The following is a 24,158-nucleotide window of genomic DNA, read 5'->3' on the forward strand; positions in this document are numbered from 1 at the left end:
AGGGTATTAATTATCACGAATCTGTTTTGCTGTGTGGTCCAACCAAATTGGACTGTTGTGCATTTTCACCATCGCGGATGGGACCGGCAAACTGAGTTTATCCACTAAAGAGTCAAAGAACGCGGGACTTGTACAAGCCGTCCACCGCGTCTCTGAGTGATAAACTAACAGCTGCTTTCTCTCCCACGATTGCGAAATCAGCTTTAGGGCCGTCACTTTATTCTCTCTCTCTCTCTCTCTCTCATACTAACCACACACACACTCACTCTCACACACACACCCTCATGTGTTATAGGATTATTTTGATTTCCATATCTAATCATATCACTGTTTAGTTTGTAGTTGTAAGCCGGAAGTTTATTGACTGCATTGTATTAATTATTAATTGATAGTACTGCATAAATAAACTTTGTTTATATTACAAAGAGAAGTGTTTGGTTTGTTTTGCATACACCTGTGTCATGCTGATGGGATGTCAGTTCTCGGATTCAAGCCTTCATTCATTGTTTTTTTTCCCCCGAAATTCGATATTCTTCGGATGTCGATTTTCCTAAGAAAACAATCTAATATTGAGACTGTTATACTATCTGGTTATTAGTCCCCGATTCCAGGGTGGTGCCCCGTCAATGTTAATTCATATTAATATTCTATTGATTTTTGATAATTGATAATTATCTTTGATGATTGTTGAATTTGAATGATCAATAAGCTAGTGTTAATTTTAATTAATGTTTCATCGATGTTAACAATTAACGATTATCTTTGGTAATTGTTGATTTAAAGGATTAGAAAAAGTTAACATTGATTCTCATCAATGTTCTATTGATTTTAATAATTAATAATTGTCTTTGATAATATTAATTATTGCTAATAACCAAACCCGCTCCTAAACGTAGCGCACTACATTTACTGGAGCCCCATATGAGGTTTTAATGAGTTAGATTAAATTAATTAATTTAAATATTAATTAATAACTAAAGAAATAATTATTAATTATTTCTGATAGTAACACTGATCACATGGGAGTAGATTGCACCCTCGACCTGGTCCGCTCTTGCTTCTATTGGCCAAAGATGAGTGCTGATGTCGAGAGGAATGTTAAGTCCTGCGAATGGTGCGTTAAGCGGAAAGCTGTGCCAGAGAAGTCTGCACCCTTGGTCAGCATCCAGGTTTCACGGCCACTAGAGTTGCTCTGTATAGACTTTCTTTCCATTGAACCAGACCAAAGTAATGTCCAGAATGTACTCGTCATGATGGATCATTACACTAAGTATGCAGTTGCCATGCCCACCAATAATCAGAAAGCAAGGACTGTAAGTGCGTTTGGGACGGATTTATTGTCCACTTTGGTTTCCCTGAGAGGGTACTAAGCGATCAAGGAGCCAATTTTGAACCTAAACTTATCAAAGAGCTTTGCGAGATGGCAAAAATTCACAAAGTGCGGACGACCCCTTATCATCCTCGGGGTAATCCAGTAGAGCGCTTCAATAGGACGCTTCTAAACATGTTGGGTACCTTGAAGGAGCAGGATAAGTCGCATTGGCATAACTTTGTGAAACCATTAGTGCATGCCTACAATTGCACGAAAAATTAGGTAACTGGAGTCACGCCATATGAGCTTATGTTTGGGAGGCAACCCAGACTGCTGTTGGACTTAGCTTTTGGGCTGCCTATAGAAAAGACTGTTCACAGGTCACATTCTCAGTACGTCCAAAATCTCAAAGCTCGACTTGAGGAGAGTTACCGAATTGCCACTCAAAACGCTTCAAAATCTGCAATGAGGAATAAAGACAGATTTGACAGACGAGTGAAGGAATCAACTCTTTAAGTCAGAGATAAAGTCTTAGTAAGGAACGTCCGAATTAGAGGAAAACATAAACTCACAGACAAGTGGGAGCCTACTATCCATGTAGTAGTGGAACAGGTAGGAGATCTGCCGGTTTATAAGGTTCGTCCCTAGGATAAGGATGTTCCTGTGCAAGTGTTCCACAGGGATCTACTATTACCTTGTGGTTTCCTTACTTCTGAGGAAAGTGTTCCTGATCCAGAAAAATTTCTAAGCCTAAAACATGAAGCCAAAGTAAGAAGGAAGTTTTAAATGATGAACAATCAGATTCAGATGATGAAATTTGCTTATTCAATAGAATTCCTACTGGAGAAACAAGGATTACCTATGCCTATGATATCACAAAGCCAAAAAGTGTTGATGGAAAAGAAAAGAAAGGCTTACATCAGAAACCTCACTTACCTCAGGAAACAGAACTGTCTCAGACTGTGAGAAGTTCAGCTAACTCACTAGGATTTCGTTCACTTGATGAAAGTCCAAGAGAGTTAACAGAAATGAATGAACCCACCAATTCTGAAGTACAAGAAACTATGCCCACAGGCAATGAAGTTGGAGGATACTTACTATCATCCGATCCAACTGGTGATGAGGAGGAAATGGATATGTCCACGGAAGCCAAGGATCTAGAAGGGAAAACAGAACAAGAGGTTAATGCAAGATCAAGTGCAGATCATAACCTAAGACGATCAAACAGGGTCTCAAAACCTCCAAAGAAATTCCATTACCCACAGTGGGGTAATCCACTTACCTCAGTAGTCCAAAATTTGTTCCAGTCCTTAAGTGAGGCAGTGGTTAGTTCAATGAGTATTGCTGAATTACCAAAAGCTGGCTTAATCCTGCCCAAGAGTGAATTGAAGGGTCAGTTAAGGGACATAATGCAAAGAGACTTGCTTACCTTCAAGAGGGGAGGATGTAACCCTGTATAATTTAGCTAATTAATTATGAAAAGGAAATAATTAAAAGGTCTGTTAAAATAATATACCAGAAAAGAGTAAAGAGTGTATTGAAAATAGTAAAATCTAAATAAAATGCATGTCAGTATAATGATTGACATTGCAATGGTTGTCCAGTTACTTGAGGTCTAATTTGAAAGTCCCGCCCCAGCACACTAGTTGCTGGATGGGGAAAGCCATTTTCTTTTATCTGTAAGACTGGTGAGAGGAGCAGCCACGTAACTTTGAGCAAAAGTTAACAGCGTCAGAGAGGATAAAATAGATACATTTATATGTTCTGTTTTCTTTGGATTTGGTGAGTACGCATTTTAAATGTGGTTAAATGTGTACTGATGTATTCAATTGAGAGAGAATGAAAACGTATTTCTTTGTCAGAATGTAATGCTGATAAGTTCTGTTGTATTACAAGGTTAAGGAGATGTAATTGTTAAAAGGTGGTGTGTGTATATATGAGTTCCTAATGTTCATATTTTGTTGTTTATGATGAATGAGTAGTTTGTTTAATCAAGTAGCGTAATGTTAATTAAGCCATCGAATTACGACGGAAATGTAACGGGTAACAAGTCCTACGATGTACTGTTGTTAAACTAGAAGCAGTGAATTTAATGTGTTGTGAACTAAAGAACTGCCTGTTATATATATACAGGTCAGATTTTTTTCCTATGCTGGAACTGCGTTCGTTTCAGCGTGATGATGCAAGATGGCGAGCCTTTCCCCAGCGAGATGAACATTGACTACTGTGAGAGTTAAGTTTCAACCAACACCCGAGGATTTGGGTAGGAAAGTTCTGATTACCGGCTAGTATTTTTGTCCTATAAATGGAACCGAGCTTTGTTTTTGAGGAACTGCTCAAAGAGGTTTTTGCTCGGACGGATTTTTCCAGAGCATTTGAACTGAATCTTTGAACGGAATCTTTGAACTGAATCTTTTGAACTGTTTACTTTGTTCTTGTGTTCAATACCAAGGAGCTATTTCTGAATGTGATTGAGTTTAATTGAACAAATTTTATAATTGTGAACAAGGTCATTGTTTATGTTTGATATTGTAGGTGTTGTATTCTAGAAAATTTTCATAGCCTAGAAGGTGCACCCAAACGAACAAAGCGAGTCAGGTGAAACTGTTCAATTACTGTGAATTGAATTTTCATATCACTGTGATTTTGATATTGGACAGAGATTGTAACATTGTTTAATCATTTTATTTTATTATTTCTTTTAAAAATCAACAATTACTACAACAGTTTATTTTCAATACAGATTTACTTTTACTTATCCAGTGTTGTCTCAATTACGCCGCCATAGTCGAACCTACTGGCCTATAGATAATATTAGTAGTAAGTACATATCAATTGACACGAGCTACATTATTTTATGACAACGTTATGGCGACATCACCAGTCAGTCGTCCTTTCGCCAGTTATGTTATTTTATGACAACGTTGTGGAGACCTCACCAGTTAGTCGTTCTACCGTCAGTTATATTATGCAACGGTGTTATTGCCACGATTTCATAACCTTTCATTTTACTTAGGCACTCGTTCAAGTAACGCTGTGGCCATGTCCTCAATGTTACCATATAATACGAAATGTACCCCGGTCTCTATTTTTCATATATCAAATCATCCATCCATTCATTTTCATGCCGCTTGCAGGAGTACTGGAACCTATCCGAGCATCTTGGGCTGAAGGCAGGGAAACGCCCTAAACAGGTGGACAGTCCATTGCATATCAAATCAGCATTCATAAAATATTTCACTTTATTTCATCCCTGCTCTACTCAGCTTAATATGATGAACGTTGTCTTTGTTTCATTTAACCATTAGCCATCAGGAGGAATGCTGATATGATTGGTGGTACATCACGTGATTAATGTTGCATAGCTAATGAGCTCTTTTTTTCTGAAATCCAACGGTCGTTCTGAGGTAAGAAATTATTTCTGACTTTTTTAGATAATTTTCTGAGGTAAAATTATGTTAATGTCAATTTGCTCTTATATTAGTTCATTTGAATGAAACTAAGCGATAAATTTAATGAAATTTTATGTAAATTTGATAATTAGTGTAATACTTGTTAAACGCTACACGAAAATGGCCTATTATTAGTGCATTACTCGTGCTGTTTAAACGAAAAATGGCAAATGTACAGCCAGCCATTTCAGCAAAGTGTCATTAGAAATGTCTTTGTAAGGATTTAGGTAGCAACGTAACCATTTTATCTGTGCACAGCATAGCCTATAAGAATGAACTTGTACTATGAACTTGAAACATGACGAAATTAAATTAGTCATTTTAAGTTAATCATATTTCTATTTTTAAGATTTGGATATATTTAATATTTTAAATATTCATTTCCCCTAGACCACGTCCTGAGGCTTCTCACCCAAAAAATAGTCAGCATGGAGGCTGAGATGAAGAAGATAAGGAAAACCTTAGCAGCCATGCATGAATTATATGCTCGTGCACTGGGTGATGGGACCTGTCATCACTGGAGGATGTGAACCTTAACACATGTGACACTCTGGCGGAACTCCTCACCATTGAAGAACATCTAAAAGAGGAAACCTTCAGGAAGAAAGTGGTGTGTTATTGGTGAAATATCACTGAAATACACAAAACGTGTGTGTATATATATATATATATATATATATATATATATATATATATATATATATATATATATATATGAACATTTAAAAATGAACTTTTTTGTAATCACTTAATATACATTTTTGAATAATTTTTCACTTTGCAGACCCAACAGTTGAGTCTTGTTGGAGGGCCAAATCCAGGTGAGAACACCTGCAGGTAATGCGTACAGTGGCCTCCTACAATGTTTGGAAGGAGTTCAGCTTAAAGGGGAAAAAGGGCAAGAGACCACTGCTGATTATGAATATTATGAATGTTATAAAAAGTGAGTGCAAATATTCAAGCAAATCAAAAGACATCAACAACTTTTGAAATTGTTGCTACACAAAACTTACTACTAAAAACATACTATTACTGGTTTTCATTTCACAGAGTCAGTGATGGTGTCCAATCCAGGAATGCAGCAAGCAAAAGTTGAGGACATTGTGGGGGACACCCTAAAACATGCTCCAGCAAGGTGTCAAAAACAAAATGTAAGCTTTCTTTCTAGAGCCATTTCAACCACAGTGCCTCTAAATTGGTTTTGAAGCAGTGTCTTCACTAGTTGGGTTTCAGCAGTGCCACAGTCCGGATGACTGTAGGGGTTCAGTCCCTGGCAGAAGCTGCCACTGATGGATCATGTCCTTAAAGGAATAGTTCATCCAAAAATGAAAATTTGCTGATAATTTACTTATGTTTATATATGTGTTTTTTAGGGCCTCAAAGTTTTGGTCACCATTACCCACAATTGTATTAACACAAACGGCTGAAAACTTTCTTCAAATATCTTCATGTGTTCCCAAGATGAACAAAAGTCATATGGGTTTAGAATGACATGAGGGTGAGTAAATGCTGACAGAAACTTAATTTTTGGGTGAACTATTCTTTTATTGTGACAGTTGTGGTGGAGGAGACCATTGGGGTACACAAGATCAAAGATGTACAGTGGCTATTAAAAGTATACACACCCTTATGTTTTTAAGAACCAACCAAGATCAGTCATGTCTATTGGTCAACCGATACGTTTTTGTTTTTAAATGGCCAATGTCGGTACTACAAAGCAGTGTGGCCATGTCTGTTGAGCAGCTGTCAAAGTCACTGCATGTGTGAATGGGGCTTAAAGGAATAGTTCACCCAAAAATGAAAATTTGCTGATAATTTACTCACCCTCAGACCATCCAAGATGTATCTGATTTTCTTTCTTCATCAAAACAGAATTTAAGACTTTTAGGATTTCATTTCAGGCTGCCTCCTCTAAACAATGCAAGTGAATATCCAGTCCAAAATGCATATTTAGGGTGCATCAAAATAATCCACACGACTCCAGTCGACAAATAAAGGTCTTCTGAACACAAACGATTGATTATTTTGAGAAACAAAACAATACTTACATACTTTTTAACTACAAATGTTCACTTCAGTACATCTCTGTGACGTGCGCTCATGAGAGGGATGACGTAAGCTCACTGGTAAGGTCACGCATCACGTGGTGGAGTCAGGAAGCGTGTCATTGTTTACAAGAGAAACTTGTGCCGTTCACAAACCAAAACAGTCCAAAACAATATTTAAAAAAACAGTGACGCGCTTCCTGACTCCTCCTCCACGTGACGCGTGACCATGTCATTCCAAAGCCGTATGACTTTTGTTCATCTTGGGAACACATGAAGATATTTGAAAAGTTTTCAGCCGTTGGTGTTCATACAATGGTGGGTAATGGTGACCAAAACTTTGAGGCCCTAAAAAAACATATAAAGGCATCGTCAGTGTAATCCATGTGGCTCGTGTGGTGTAATCCAAATCTTTTTAGGCGATTTGATTCCTTTGTGTGTGAAACTTCCACTCAGCTCTCTAATGTGGTTTAAAACATGCATTAGAGAGCTGAGTGGAAGTGAAGATATTTGACGAATAAAGACTTAATTTTAGTTTTATCTCACATAAAGCTATCGAATTGCTTAAGATTTGGATTAAACCACCTGAGTCACATGGATTACACTGATGCCTTTATTTTGGAACCTCAAAGTTTTGGACACCATTACCCATTATTGTATGGACACAAACTGCTGAAAACTTTCTACAGATATTCTTTTTGGGGGGATTTTTCTTTTAAACACAGACAAGCAGTACTACTAGTGCTGATATAATAATGAATTTAGGCTGACATTTGACATACAAATTGCAATTAACAATGTTTAGTTCATGCCACCTTTACTGTCTAATTCAAACAAGCCTATACACAAACATCAATTAAAATAGGCTTATGTGATTTGAAAATTTGACCAATAACATTTTAAATGGTAAAAAAATAAATAATTATCATATGACTTTTTTAAATTAGTGATTATGTGATTTATATTAATGAGTCAGTTTGATTAAACCAGTGAGCCTTCATTTCACATAAGGAGAGACTTTTGAGTTTCTGTGTGCATGTGACAACAGTGATAAATTAATAAAATCCTCATTGTGTTTCCATAGAAATAAGCAGCTCATCTCCTCTTCTGTGTCACATAAACCTCAATGGGCAAGAATGTTTGCCATTACACAAATGTTGAATTATGTGCGTTTATCCTTGTTTATATGCTATTGTGTACATTTGGTACAATCCTGATTGAACAGAAGCATTTGAATGGAGACATTGTTATTTATGTTTGTAAAACTAAAATGTAATTGTTTGTTTACTTTTAGCAGCAGGAGCAGCCACAGGAGGAAGAGAGTGATGAGACAGTTGTACTGTTTGGGGAAGAAGAATTAAGTATTTTTTTACCACTAGTTACATTTTACTCTGTTTAAAATTGTATTTATAAAATTTTCATTGTTTTTGTTTCTTTTGTGAATTTCCATGTCAAATTAAATATTTATTGTGATATCTGAAGTCTCTGTCTTTTACAAATGTGTAAATGTTAAAATATGTTTTCCACTGTTTAGAAACAAATGTTTGTGAATTTGAAATTGTTTCCATAATCTCCACATGATAGAAGTATAAACTGGAAAGGTGCAGGTGGTTGCTATAAGTTACTTTTGAATTTCAGCCTACTGAACTGGCAATGAGCTTAATGTGATTGATCACCTAATTAAAACATGTAATGTAAAACACATGAGTTCATGTAGTAGTCCTAAGTGAAATAAAAGGTAAATTCTGTATTGTGGTGGCTCAAGCCTAAGACCCACCCTGGCCGCGAGAGGAGGGATGCTGGATGGAAAATAGTGTCACAGGGAAGTAGCCACATACTTAATACTGCATTTAAGCATACTGGGTAATGAAAATATGGTTGTTGCAACATTCTCACCACGTCCCTGCTGTATACAGCAATAACGTCGCCACGGCGATTAAGGGATTTGCAAAGTTTGCTGGAATGTTATTTGGTACGTCACTGCGATGAAAATGGGACTTGCAAAATATGGTCGTTGGAAAGTACTTGCCACGTTCCTACAATGTACAACAATAATGGCGTCACAACGTATATGGGATTCACAAAATTACATCGCTGGTATGTGATTTGGTACGTCGCTACGATGAATCCGGTCCGGTTACGTCTTCACAACGTCTGCTGTGTTCTGTTTCATTTGTTGCACTGCATCAAGCTTTGTCAATGCTGGTGTCACAAATTGACAATATGATTAAGTTCAGTTTGGAAAGAGGACTTTGTTACACATGATTCCAGATTGTTTTTCACCTGGCTTGATAAATGGTGAGCCACTGTTTATTTCCCCCTTTTGCTTTGATGTGCAGACAGTAATTACACAAGTTAAATGCGAAATCATTAAAAATCAAAGCATCGCAAAAAGGTTTATAAACCACAGCGTTCGCTGCCTCATGGAAAGTGAACCTGCCCGGGCAGAATTACACAGTTTCCATTTATAAAGAATAGGCCTACTATGTTGCAGGTATTAGCTCCTGTTGTAACCGCTTTGTACGGGGCTTCTCTGGCATGGGAGGGGGGTGCGCTAACAAGGACGCTAAAGGCTACAGCCCCTAGCATCAGTCGTTAGTGCACCTCTTGAGGTCAGGAGAGTAAGGTTTTATACACATTACACAGTTATCTATCAGCTGGCTACCATTACACTCACCCCCCTAAACTTCACTCCCATCCGGGTCACGGCACCATTGTTACACTCCTGCCCGCTCTGTACGGGACAAAAAACCGGCGTCTCTGGCATGGGAGGCGGGTGCGCTAACAAGGAGGCTGAAGGCTACAGCCTCTAATGTCAGTTGCTAGTGCACATCTTGAGGTCAGGAGAGTGAGGTTTACACACATTGCACAGCTACCTATCAACTGGCTCCCATTACACAGGCAGTGACAGAAATTATTTTTGTTCGACTTTAATGTGATTTTATCATTTGAAGATCCATGTATTGTGCTATTTAGGCTCATAGCTCACTGTGCACTTTATTCCCTGCTAATCTGAGATTGTGTTTGCATCCATGGCAATAAAAGTTCTTTGTTCCCGAGTCCCGACAAACAACAGAATAACCATTTGTGAACTTTCGCGGTTAACCAAATATTATAAAAAAATAATACTGTTCTCCTGCTGCTCTTGTCCAGAATGCATTCCGCCGAACAAATGGTATTTCACATAAGGCTGACATTTACATGGATTTATAATAGATATCACAAAATAAATAAATGATTGATTTAGAACATGGGGCCCTTTGGGTTTAGAAGCCCCTGAGTAATGGCCCAATCGGCCCGGTGGTTAATCCGTCCCTGCACACAGTGACAGATGCAACACTTTCTGCTCTGTAAATCTTACTTGAAGGTTAATTTCTGCAGACTGTAATTTGTGTTCTGTTCTTTGCAAATTAATTACAATTTAAATGTTTACATTTTGGCTCACCTGAAAGAAATGAGTGGACACATGTATCTCTCAATGACTTGATTACTGTTAATGTTGTATTCTGTGTTGCATGTACAGTAAGTGATAGTAAAAAAATAAATAAAAATAAAACATCAAACAAATAATATGGCTTTTTATCTCCATAAAATTGTTTAAACATGAATAGAACTCATACTCGATAAACAAGATTGGTAAGCAGACATTGTTTCTGAAAAGATAAAATATTTTATTTCCATGGCATGTTTTCCCATATTTGACAACTTTATGCAATCTGAATTATTAAATAATTTTTCTAATTACTAGATTATCAGAATAATAATTAGATTACACGATTACCAAAATAATCGATAGTGACACCTAATTAGATGTATAGGAAGTCACCGCAAGACCTTTCATGCCACAACTTTCCAAAAGTGTCATGTCAGCTGCACATTTACATTTAGCTGGGCCTTTTGGCCAGACATTACAACAGGACAGTACAAATGTAGGCATTGAACTTTTAAGAGCTGCTATGTGTATGTCTGTTTATGTTTGCAATGCTGGTATTCAGCCAATTAGCAGCTCACTATTTGTGTGAGACTTATTTTGTCAATATAAATTTATTAATACTTAATATGGGAAAAGCTTTAATAGGAAATACAGTATTATAGCATTCTAATAAGAGACTACAGAGCAGTGGCATAATCACGGGTGTGCCAGGGTGTGCAAAGGCCACCCAAAACATAAGCTTGCGCACCCAATTGAAATGCCAGGTTTTTGATGCTTAATTATAGTATGTAAGGGTGTAAAATGCATAAAAATTATGCTGAAACTTTGATGCATTACGGAATTTAATTATTAATTATAATGACTATAATAATACCTAATGTGTTATAGATGGGGGTGACAGATTACACGCACACTCTCGCAACAGACGTGGAGCGTGTGACTGAGAAAACAAGCACACACTTTAAATTAATATAATGCAACAGAGTTCGGATTTCTGCCTCATTATTCATAATTGAGTGCGTCCATATAAGCAAAATAAGTTAACTGTTGTTATTTTCTTCCTCAATTATGATATATATTATGCATATTGTGTAATATTTAGAGAACACATTTGAAAAGGTTGGCTATATAGCCTACTGTACCGCACCTTTACGTGCTCTATAGATAATAGATTTGGTTTATATTTCAATTATTGGTTCAGTAAATGTCCCCGTGATGATATGCAAATCTGTTATGCATAATCATCTGTTTGCATCAGTCAGACATTATATTATGCTTTATTCAAATTGGCTCAATAATTCATGTAATAATTCTGTTTTTATTATGAACCAAATATCCTTTCTACTCCATTGACAAAAGTGCCATTAATTTGTTTAAGTCATTAAAATGTAACACAGGGCTAAAAAGATTTATAGCTAAAAAGCAATTGATCCAGTGGTTGTTAACAGTCACTTAATTACTTTATTGTGCATTAGTTCTTGCAAATCCACTTTTCCCTAGGCACACCCGGATTCTTGTTTCTGGCTATGCTACAAAGATGCAAATATTACCCAATATGTTTGAAACGTTATTATGAGGTGTATGACTGCGCAGATAATAAACTCTTTTTTTTTTTCCACATGCACACAAACATTTTAATAAAGAGTCATATAGTGGCTCCATCTGCTTACATTTAGGTGTGTTTGAGTGTGTGAAAGTGACTGTAAGAGAAATAGATAGAGCAGGTGGCTGGTGTTGAATAGAACCACTGACAGTTTGGATGTTAAAATACAAATTTAGACAGTGTAAATGAGAAAACTTTAACCGCACATCTGTGCATGTGTGTATATGTAAGTGTTAAGTGTGTAACAATAACAGACAATGTAATAAAAAAAAATAAAAAAATTGCCTCATTAAGATTTGAAGTGACCATGGTAAATTTCAGTGCTAAGGCTTTTGGCAGTGTTCACAGGTGGTCACGACTGATTGGACAGAGAAACTGTTGTAAAATATCCTTACACTTTATGCAATGACTTATTATGTAATTAATTTTAAAGAATCTTTAATAATTCATTCTAAGTCTGAGTGGAATCCTCTTGATCACATGAAACAGCATTTGCAACCCGTTTTACTTCTGTAATTTGACGTAGTTCTGTATGAAACAACGAGTGAAATATAGGGCATGACTTGATTTTAAACATCAGTTATTGATTGGATGATGAAAAGTGGGCATTCCATTCCAGAATGCAGCGATACCTGAATACAAGTTTGTTGTCGATTTGTGGAGGACTACTATCCTCCTGAAATACTTTCAGCAATGACTTTTGAGGAGGCTTTTTGACTGGGACTTGGAGGGTCAATGTTCACCCTAGAGAGCATCTTGACGTTTTCCAATGGTAATTTTCTTTTTCTTTTCTTTTTTCTTTTTTATTGTGCTTTTATTGCAGTAACAATTATTATATTAATGTTGACTGGCTTTAAATTACTGATGCCTTTGAACATTGCCAATTAGTGTGTAGCGTAGAACTGTGTTTTGTGGTTGCATCCACAGAGGATGAATATAATACTGAGAAAACACACACACACACACTTTAAAAACTTCATGTTAACTTGATTCTGAGAGGAATTTTAATATAGTTGAAAAAGTCTCCCACAGTATTCAACAACATATCATATTAATTTGACCGATCAACAACGATGATGAATGCACAGACAAGAATACGGAGGCAGATGTGACCGAGTGGTGTCACAACAATAATGTGGCCCTGAATGTCAATAAGAAAAACTCATTTTCGACTCCACTGCACCAAGACATTTTCTCCACCCTAATCATCACTAATGGGGCCACAGCGGAGAGAGTGTACTGCCTCAGGTTACTCAGGCTGCAGATTTGAAATTGTCCTTCCCCAGACCCTAAACACCAAAGACATTCCCATGAAGATGCATCAGCACCTCCTGTTTCTGCTATATTTTAAAAGCATAATTTTAAATGCTGGTGGCAGCTCTGTTTGTTATCAGAATACTGCAGCACAGGACAAGAAAGCATGTTACTTTTATAGGTTGTGCATTATGGTGTTACTTCATCAGGGGTGAACCTTTTTTTTTTTTTTTTTCTAAAAATATTATTTATATTTTAAGAGTTTCTGTTGCCTTGCAAAGAAATTAGCCAGACATAAAATGAAGACTTTAAGATCCATTAGAAGCTTCTGCTAACCCATCACTTGGCAGTGGACTGAACAAATAAGCAAGTAGTAATCTATCATGGCCAGTGCTGACTTTTTTCGTCAAGGAGTACTGGGCGTACAAAATCAGTGTCAGGTTTCTTGCCATTTTTACACGTTGCAGAGAAATAAACAAAACAAAATGAGGTTCCTTCAGTAAATTACAGATCCATTTGACTTAATAAGGCAGTATTTACACAAGACAGAATTTACATGATGGTAGATATAAAGTATGATAATTTTAGCTATCGTAACATTATATAACCTGATTAATATTCATAAGAACAGCTGATAAGGTTTACAATAGAGTGCAACAGTGCCCGCCCACTTTTTTTTAGCTGTCTTGGTTCCCGAAGTATTTTTTCAAATTATTTCTCCCATAGGGATTTCATAAAATGATTCATAAAAGAGTTCTAAGCCATTAACCAAGCCAACCAGCTCTGTGAATCACAACATTACAAACATTAATATACAGTAAAAAAAAAAAAAAAAAAGTACTTGAAAATCAAACAAAAAACAAAACAAAGGTACAAAACTGTGACCTTAGGTGTGTTCGACTTGAACTGCATCTCAATTTACCGATCGGTGAGATTTGCCTGTTGCAGTACGGGGAGGAGTTGAAAAGAGAGCAGTCAAGCCGGAGACTTTAGGTGTCTTCGACTTCATGCAGTGCTGCACAGACCGAACGGCGCTGGACTTGAAGCAGTGCATGCCAGTTAGAATTTTTGCCCGACTTGAACCAGTGCCATCACCGTGACATATTCCATCAAAATACCGTGAGAGCGATTCGAGAGCAGCCTCCTGGTGCAGCCTTTGCAGTTTCTCCAGAGCAGCTGCTCAAGCTCTGAATGACAACACAGCTCATTCACGATTGGCCAGACTCACAGCATAACAACGGTTACACGTGTTTCATGGGCTGCTTTCGCAATTGCTTTCTTCACATACTACTCTTAGTACTTCTGCTATGTCAGTCTATGGCAGAAATAAGAGTAATGTGGTAGTATGCCATTACCATTGTGTTTATTCTGACACCTCCAGTTCGGCGAAAACACTCACAACTCCATATTTTTATAACAGTAAATAATGTTTATATCATGTTATATTATGTTTGTCATAGAAATATTATGTTTATTCATTAAAAACATTCAAAATGATTAAAATACTGACTCCTTTGTTGGTATTAAAATAATACAGGCTTTTATTGTACTTTCTTCTTGCACACCCAACAAGCACTGCATTAAGCAGCACATAAACCTTACAAATGAATAATGTTTCTGATTATTTTGTGTAAAATTCAAGCATCTGTCTATCTGAATCACATTTAGTCTGCAAACATCACGTGATCTTCTGAGACTGGTGTAGGTTCGGCAGATGCCGGGAAAAGCAAAGTGTCCAGCTTGGCTGCTCTCTTTTCAACTCCTCCCCCGACTGCAAATGGCAAATCTCACCAATCAGCAAATCAAGATGCAGTTCAAGTCGAACACGTCGTCTGCTGAACCTACACCAGTCACGGAAGATCACGCAATGTTTGCTGAAAGAGTGGAATTCGGATGCTTGAATTTTACACAAAATAATCAGAAACATTGTTCATTTGAAAGGCTTATGTGCTGCTTAATACAGTGCCAGCTGTGTGTACATGAAGAAAGTCCAATAAAAGCATATACTGTATTATTGTAATACCCATAAAGGAGTCAGTATTCATTTTGAATAGTTTCTTTTATGAATAAACATGATATTACTATAATAAACATAATATAACACAACAAAAACATGATGTAATGTTATAAAAACATGGATTTGTGAGAGTTTTTGCCAAATTGGAGGTGTTAGAATAAAAACCTTGTTATGGCATACTACCATACTACTATTATTTCTGCCATAGACTGACATAGCAGAAAAAGTAATAGTATGTAGTATGTACCAGTGTGAACGCAGCCCATGAAACACGTGTAACCGTTGTCACGTTGTAACAGTCATGGATAAGCTGTGTCGTCATTCAGAGCTCGTGCAGCTGCTCTGGAGAAACTGTGCCGGATGCGCCAGGTGGCTGCTCTCGAATTGCTCTCATGGTACTTTGATGGTATTCGTCACAGTGACGCGGCGGTGGCACAGTTTCAAGTTGGACAAAATTTCTAACCGACATCCACTGCTTCAAGTAGATCGGTCTGCACAGCACTGCATGAAGTCGAACACACCTCTTAACATCTTAAATGAAGGAATGAACTTAAAATCCCATGAAGCATTGTGAATGATGTAATAAAAAATAAAAAAAATACAATAAAAAAATGTATTTAAAGCTGTTAATTGTAAATAAAGAATAAATATATTTAAAGTATATTGAAAAATACTGAGATATACAGTATACAAACATATAAGTAGTTTGAGAGTGCAGGGAAACCAACTCGATTGCGTCATTCGCAGCGCGTCATAAAAGTGGGCGGTAACAACTGGCCTCTTTTGCGTAGGTGTGTTTGACTTGAACTGCGCCTGCCTTGCCAATCGGCGAGATTTGCCAGTTGTTATCGGGGGAGGAGTTGAAAAGAAAGCTGTCAAGTTGGACACTTTGCGCTTCCCATCATGTGGTGAACCTATATCTGTCACGGAAGATCGTGCAGTGTTTTCTTTCTTTATTACATATGAAGTGGAATTCAGATAGAAGGAGGTTTGAATTTTACATATAACCAGAAACATTATTCATTTGAAAAAGTTATGTGCTGCTCAGTACAGTGCCTGTGAGTACAAGAAAGTCCAATAAAAGCCTATATTATTTTAATACCTATAAATGTGTCTGTATTTTTATTATTTTTAATGTTTCTTTTTTATGAATAAACATGATATTACTATGATAAACATAATATAACATGATATGTACATGGTGTACTGTTATAAAAACAAGGAATTGTGAGAGTTTAGCGAAACAAAGTGTCAGAATTAATACCTTGGTAAATCAGAGCTTTTTTGCCAAGTGTTCTCACATACACAAGAATGTTTTTTTTTTTTTTTTTTTTTTTTTTTTGGGTGATAGGAGAAACAATTGCACACAGAACATTACAGTGAGACAAAGAATATTAATTTTAATTAATTAATTTAATTAATTATATTTATTTATCACACATTATACATTTGCACATATACAGTGAAATTCTTTTTTTCACATATCCCAGCTAAGCTGGGGTCAGAGAATATAAAACAAGGTAAGAGTATAAACAGACATACAAATAACAGGACGTATAACAGAATGGCATATGTACATGTGCAAGTGGTAATGCATGTGCAAGGAAGGGATATGCACAGTTATTGAATTAAATATGTGAATTTACATATGTACATAAGATATGTATTTACATTATTGCACTATGGAGGAGTCCTAATTGTTCATGTAGAAAATGGCCTGAGGGTAAAAACTTTTCTTGTGCCTGGATGTCCTGGCGCTCAGTGCTCTGTAGCGCTGACCAGAGGGCAACAGTTCAAAGACAAAGAGGGAGTGGGCAGGGTGTGTGGGGTCCAGTGTGATTCTACCTGCACGTTTCCTCACTCTGGAGATATACAGATCTTGGAGGGTGGGCAGGGGGGCACCAATAATCCTCTCAGCAGTCCTGACTGTCCGTTGTAGTTTCCTTCTCTCTGATTTGGTGGATGAACAAAACCAGACAGTTACAGATGTACACAGGCAGAAGTAGTAAGATTTGTATGCGCGAACTCAGCCAGTGAAACACACATCACCATTGCCATCAGCGAGTCTGGCCAATCGCGAATAAGCTGTGTCGTCATCAGAGCTAAAATGAACCTTCGCTCCGCTATGGAGCAACTGCGCCATCTGAGCCAGGCAGCTGGTCTCGAATCGCTCTCGCAGTACTTGGCATACACGGGGGTGGTGGCACCATCTAAAGTCGGACAAAATTTCTAACCGACATGCACTGCTTCAGTTAGTCAGCACACCCTCATTATGGGTCATGGGTAGTATAGTTTTTTACCGGTAGTTACACTATTAAACAGGATTTAAAAATAAGTTGAAAAAATGCAGACTGAAGGCTTCAGCTGAAGCATATACCATCGATTCACAACCTCAGAGCTTACAGTAGGTCTGTCTTTAAAGGTTTATGAGTTATCATTAATTCCTATGTAAAAAATGAATGGGATGTTTACTTCCTGAACCAAACTGTTGCGCTATATTGTTTCCCCATTGTCTCAAGCATGTAATGTGAACACTTATACCAGTTACAAACTCATGCTGATGTTGTATACCACTGTGATTCCTTTAACTGAGTGGCTACATTGAACTGTTAATGGTTCATATTTAATGGTAACAGCACTGGATGCCACTGTTGCCATGTTAATATGGCACAATCATAGGTTCTGTACATACTAATTTTCTGAAATTAACAGGTTTAAGGTAATATAATAATAATAGTGAGACTTAATGCATTCACTGTTACATGCAGAAATCTTAATGTGTTCCCAGGTAGCGGCTACGCAGGGGATTTTAATGGTCTCTCAGCCTCTGATGTAAAGTTAAAGAGGTCATAGTTACCCTATGCAAGCTTGAAATCACGCAGCTTCTGTGCAAAGCTAATTATCCAGTTAAGAGCACTTGAATGGCACTGTATCTTTAATCGATCTGAGCTTGTCCTCACTTCTCTTTGAGTAACAGACGTTATTGTATTGCAGTTTTCATCTCAGCTAGTCTTTCACCTTCATTCAGCTCCTTTCAAACACACAAAGATTGAAAGAGCAAGACAAAGAAAGTCAACAAGCCACAGGTGTGTGTATAGCTTTTTGTTATCCTCCATTCAGCAAGCTTCAAATCTGCTTGTTTGCCTCATCTCAATGTAAGAGGTTTTCCCAACTTACCTCAAATCAGTTTAACGATCTTAATTTCTCTGTAGTTCTAACATCCTCCCACACATGGCCTCAAATTATAATTAACTGGTTTTATGCACTCCACATTGTTCTTCAAACTGACCTGAAATCAAAGAATCAAAGAATTGTGGCAGAAGCTGATTTGTATTGCTTATAATAAACTGTGATTGTGAATGTTGACTCTACAAATTAGTTTATGCTGTTGATGAAGAATAGTGATCAAAGACAACAGCTTGTCAGTAAAATATTACTAATTTAGATGGTTTATGTGGCGACTGGCTTGTAATTACAACTTACAAACTCATAAGTAGGAACTTGCCAGGAGGACGTGATGGCAGAATTATTGTTGATTTCAGTGAATGTTATTCCAAAGAAAACAAAAAGGTTTTCATAATCTTTTGTTAAAATAGAATAACTTTCTGCTTTTTTCACTTAGAATGGCAACACAGCTTGTGGCTTACATGTTTGAGTGTGTGTGATTGCGTGGCCTGTGCGTGGCTGTTGCCACTCAAAACCCCTTTGATTGCTTTCTTTTCTTTTTTCATGCTGTGAAGGAACAAGAGATGACCAGGTGAGATTTTGCTTTGTGAGTGTTTGTGTGTGCGTCTAAGATCTGATCCACTCCAAAGAGGTGGAATTATTGGTTTACATAACTGTTGACACAATGACACCTGACATGTTGTTTCTCATGTTGTTCATCAGGCTGTCCTGGTGTGTGTGTAGATGAGTGTAATTCCACTCTGTAAGGTGTCATTTATGCTAACAGTAATGTCCTGGTTACTTGCGTAACCTCCGTTCCCTGATGGAGGGAACGAGAAGTTGTGTCGATGTAGTGACAATAGGGGTCACTCTTGGGAGCCCGAGACACCTCTGGTCTTTGATAAAAGGCCAATGAAAATTGACAAGTGGTATTTGCATACCACTCCCCCGGACATACGGGTATAAAAGGAGCTGGTATGCAACCACTCATTCAGGTTTTATGCTGAGGAGCCGAGACAAGGTCCCGGCCATTTCAGCGGGTAGTTCAGCATTGTGGCAGGAGGGACACAACGTCTCGTTCCCTCCATCAGGGAACAGAGGTTACGCAAGTAACCAGGACGTTCCCTGTCTGTCACTCACTCGATGTTGTGTCGATGTAGTGACACTAGGGGTCCCCATACAAAAACGCCACAACTGGCTGAACTGTGTTATGTGAACTGGCGGTGTGTGACGGGCAGACCACTGTGTGCCTCGTAGCCAGCGCAGCAGGCCGACATGTAACCTCCCCCAACACTGTTATGAGTGTCGAACGGCCCTTTGGGACTAGTCGACTACCCAAAAGATAGAGACGGGCTAGCCTAGTCGTGACCTCTTATCCCCTTTTTTTCCCACTCCCTAAAATAAGGGGGATTATCCGACTGGGCCGACCAGGTCTAGTCGGGGGGGTGTCCCTCCCAAGGGGAGGACACCGCGGAGACCACGCCTCGCCCAGAGAGAGGGGGGAATATTTAAGCGGAAATACGTCACATGGTTTTGCCGAGCTATGTCGGGAGTATGCCATGTGGAGAAGTCCCATGGTACGTCCTACCTTACGGGGGAGGAGTTACTACAAGCATGGAGACTGGGGCAGAGGGGCCTCTGCCCAAGGAAGATGGCGTTTGACAACATAGAAACGAATTAGTGGAAGATATATGTCACATGGGGTTACCTACGGGGAACCGCCACATGCGGAGCACCTACCCCAGTACGGGGCTTGAGTTAGCATGTGTACTGGGCCGGCAGCGAGTCTCTCCGAAAACTCGTCTGCCACAGGGCTCGGAGGAAATCAACCAGGGGACACAGTTTGTGAACACTACTGGGAGTTAATGGCGCACGTCTTCAGCTCAGGGGAGGTGAAAGGCGCTATGCGCAAGCGATACACCCGGCCGGCTGTCCCGGACTTACCTGCTTATGCGTGCCACTACATGAGACGAAACCAGTTCCACCCGGAGGTTGTAGAACCTCGCAAAGGTGTTGGGTGTTGCCCATCCTGCTGCTCTGCAAATGTCTGTTAGAGAGGCACCCCTGGTCAAGGCCCAGGAGGCCGCTACACCCCTGGTAGAATGGGCTCGTAGCCCTACCAGGGGCGGCACGTCCTTGGCGTGATATGCCATAGTTATGGTGTCAAGTGGGCGATCCTCTATGAGCCAGTGGGCGATCCTCTGCTTGGAGACAGCGCTTCCTTTCTGCTGTCCACCAAAGCAGACAAAAAGCTGCTCAGAGACTCTAAAGCTCTGCGTGCGATCCAAATAGATGCGTAAAGCGTGCACCGGATACAGTGACGTCAGGGCTGGGTCTGCCTCCTCCTGGGGCAGCGCTTGCAGGTTCACCACCTGGTCCCTAAAAGGGGTCGTGGGAACCTTGGGCACATAGCCTGGTCGGGGTCTCAGGATCACGTGAGAGTAGCCCAGACCGAACTCCTGGCACATTTCGCTGACAGAGAACGCTTGCAGGTCTTCTACCCTCTTGATGGAAGTGAGTCCAGTCAGGAGGGCAGTCTTCAAGGAGAGTGCCTTAAGCTCAGCTGACTGCAAAGGCTCAAAGGGGGCTCTATGTAGACCCTGAAGAACTACAGAGAGGTCCCATGAGGGAACGAGGTGCAGTCTGAAGGGATTCAACCTCCTGGGGCCTCTCAGGAACCTGATGATCAGGTCATGCTTCCCTAAGGACTTGCCGTCCACTGTGTCGTGGTGTGCCGCTATAGTGCTGTTTTCTGTTTGAACGCCTTCAAACAGGTCAGCACTGACTGTGCGTGCTCGTTTGTGGTGTGCGCCGTCAATGAGACTGAGTCCAACTCCAAACCGAGAAAAGAGATGCTCTGAACCGGGATGAGCTTGCTCTTTTCCCAATTGACCCGAAACCCTAGTCGGCTGAGGTGCGAGAGCACCAGGTCCCTGTGTGCATACAGCATATCCTGAGAGTGGGCTAGGATTAGCCAATCGTCGAGATAGTTGAGAATGCGAATGCCCACTTCCGTTAACGGGGCAAGAGCTGCCTCTGCGACCTTCGTGAAGACGCGAGGGGACAAGGACAGACCGAAAGGGAGGACCTTGTACTGATACGCCCGACCCTCGATTGCAAACCACAGGAAGGGTCTGTGTCAAGGTAGAATCGAGACGTGGAAGGATGTGTCCTTCAGGTCTACCGCCGCGAACCAATCTTGATGCCGGACGCTCGCCAGAATGCGTTTTTGCGTCAGCATCTTGAACAGGAGTCTGTGTAAAGCCCGGTTCAGTACTCGCAGGTCCAAGATTGGCCGCAACCCACCGCCTTTTTTCGGTACAATGAAGTAGGGGCTGTAAAACCCATTCTTCATCTCGGCCGGAGGGACAGGCTCTATTGCATCCTTCCGTAGGAGGGTAGCGATCTCTGCGTGCAAGGTAGTGGTGTTCTCGCCCTTCACCGAGGTGGAGGCAAAAACCTGGGCGGACGCATGACGAACTGAATCGCGTAGCCGAGTCGGACGGTCCGGATCAGCCATCGTGACGGATTGGAAAGAGCAAGCCATGCATCCAAGCTCTGAGTGAGGGGGACCAAGGGGACAATCTCGTCAGACGTACCGGCAGGTGGGGCCTCGCGGCGGGGCGGAGCTCGAGGTGCCACACCATGTTGTGGCCGTGCTGAGTTCAGGGACATCGAAGCACTTACCTGGCTCCTTGTGACCACCCCTGGAACAGCCTGGGACGGGGGAGGAAGAGGACTGTCCTCGTGACCTGTGGAGACTGTCACATCGGGGGCAGATTTGTGCCACAGCTGAGCACGCAGGGGCGGGGAGGCTGCCGCTGGAGCGCCAAACCTGCAAGGATGGAAAGGTGGATGGTGGTTGTGATGACGGCCGTGCACACCGGGTACGTGACCCAGGGAACGAGGAAACCGCTCTTTTTCTGAACTGTTGGATACCACAACCACTTGGGCATGCAGTGAAATTAAATTAAAAAGCAACAAAAGATTCTCCTCCCAGCCCTCCACCGGGGGATGGAGTGGTCTGCTTACCAGCTCCAAGGTGGGTTTCGTCATCCCTGGGTCGCCCGTCTCAGGGGCGCTTCGAAGCCTTGCGAGGGTTCTTGGCGGCTGGCCGTGAGACGGGTGGCATCTGCTTCCTGCGGTGGGTTCCACGCCGTGGCCAGGCTGAAGGGGCGGGCTGCAGCGGAGCCGGTGGCGACGAGCAGGCAGGGTGCGGGATCTTGAGCTGCCCGGGAAAGCATGTCCGTCATTTCCGCATCAGCCTGTGACTGGGCAACTGCACCCGAGGGGGGAGCCAGTTGAGGCTTCTGCGTCCGACTGGACGAGCCCGCTCTGCGATGCTGCGCTCGAGAGCTCATCAGCTTCGCGGGCTCCGAACAAGAGGTCGAACTCGCCATGAGACGAGTCGGCGGACTCATCCGGAAGCCCGATCGGGGCAGACGAGCGTGCTGGGGAATGGGAGGTCCGTGGGGGGATACCCAGCAGAGGTGGTCCCATTGGGGTCCCCAAATCACCCCCAGTGCTAGCCGCGCTGGCCTCATACCCGTAGGTAGAAGGACCGAGGCGGGGAGCAAGCCACGACCGCAACGTTGCCATGGTCATGTTCTCACAGTGAGAACATGATCCATCCATGAATGCTGTCTCCGCATGGTTCGCGCCCAGACACGAAAGACAGCGATCGTGACCGTCAGAAGTTGAGAGGTAACGACCGCAACCAGGAATAACACACAATCGGAAAGGCATCTTTAAAGACGTTCCGTGTGTGCCGCTCTTTTAGAGAAATATACTCTTTTAGAAAAATATACTCTCTTTTTTTCCCCCGAAGCGCCCAGGGGCGTTCTCTGCAGTGCACCAGTGCAGAGGAGGGAGAAGCTGCTGAAATGCGCCGTCAGATCCAGCAGAGGTGAATGAACAGTCAGCTCAGTAAACATCGACCGTTTGGCTCCGAAGAGAAAATCTGAATGAGTGGTTGCATACCAACTCCTTTTATACCCGTATGTCTGGGGGAGTGGTATGCAAATACCACTCGCCAATTTTCATTGGCCTTTTATCAAAGACCAGAGGTGTCTCGGGCTCCAAAGAGTGACCCCTAGTGTCACTACATCGACACAACGTCGAGTGAGTGACAGATAGGGAACCATGTTTAAGAAAAACAGTCTAGCCCACATCCACACTAATCCATTTTTGTTTTAAAACTCTGTTTTCAGGTCCCTAATGGCATTGTTTTCCAAAATAAGCTGTAATGGAGAACGTTTTTGAAATGCTCAGTTTTCAGTGAAAGACAACGACATTTTAGTGTGCATGAGAGCAGTGGCACCTCCAATCATCAGTGCTTGTAAGAGGAGCACTGTGAACTTGACAATGACAAAACAAGCTCTTGGACAAAACAACCATGTAAACATTTATACAACAGTTTTCACCAAACGCTTTACCTTGTAAATTAGATTTTCCCCAAGTGAACCAAGTCACTGTATGCACTGTAAAGACTTGCTGTAACTGTAAATATGAAGTCAGATGTAAGATGAATTTGTAGTCCTTAAACAAACAGGCCTAGTTTTATTTTGAAAAGAATTAAGAATTAGCTTTCCTACTTTTTGTTCCCATTCGTCCAAGTGTGGTTCCACGTGGAAGGTGTATAACTGTTTTATCATAATTTAGTATAATAATAAAAAAAACATTGTGTTTTTTCTCGACGTAGAGAAACGGAGCATCTGAAACGTCATATGGTTTACAATGAAAATGTGCATACAGACTATTTAATGCACAGAGGTGGTATAAATATATTAAGACCGGAATTACAATCGTGGGAAACAAACTTCATCTGCTGCTTGTTGATAATTTAAGATGCGCGTTGTTGTGTGCTCCTGTTAATGG

At 40.5% G+C, this 24,158-nt stretch overlaps 1 long non-coding RNA gene across 2 annotated transcripts; it reads left to right on the forward strand.

The window, feature by feature from the left end:
• The first annotated feature begins 3,629 nt into the window (after positions 1-3,629).
• Positions 3,630-10,267, forward strand: LOC127443403 (uncharacterized). 2 transcript variants are annotated; one of them, XR_007897662.1, is made up of 6 exons: positions 3,630-4,506; positions 4,621-4,719; positions 5,155-5,374; positions 5,549-5,707; positions 5,815-5,915; positions 8,107-10,267. It is a non-coding gene; the product is annotated as an uncharacterized LOC127443403 (long non-coding RNA). The 2 variants fall into 2 exon arrangements; XR_007897661.1 differs by having other exon boundaries at positions 3,631-4,506; positions 8,104-10,267.
• Positions 10,268-24,158: the final 13,891 nt, after the last annotated feature.

This window comes from Myxocyprinus asiaticus, chromosome 7 (genome assembly GCF_019703515.2).
Source record: "Myxocyprinus asiaticus isolate MX2 ecotype Aquarium Trade chromosome 7, UBuf_Myxa_2, whole genome shotgun sequence".
Classification (NCBI taxonomy): domain Eukaryota; kingdom Metazoa; phylum Chordata; class Actinopteri; order Cypriniformes; family Catostomidae; genus Myxocyprinus; species Myxocyprinus asiaticus.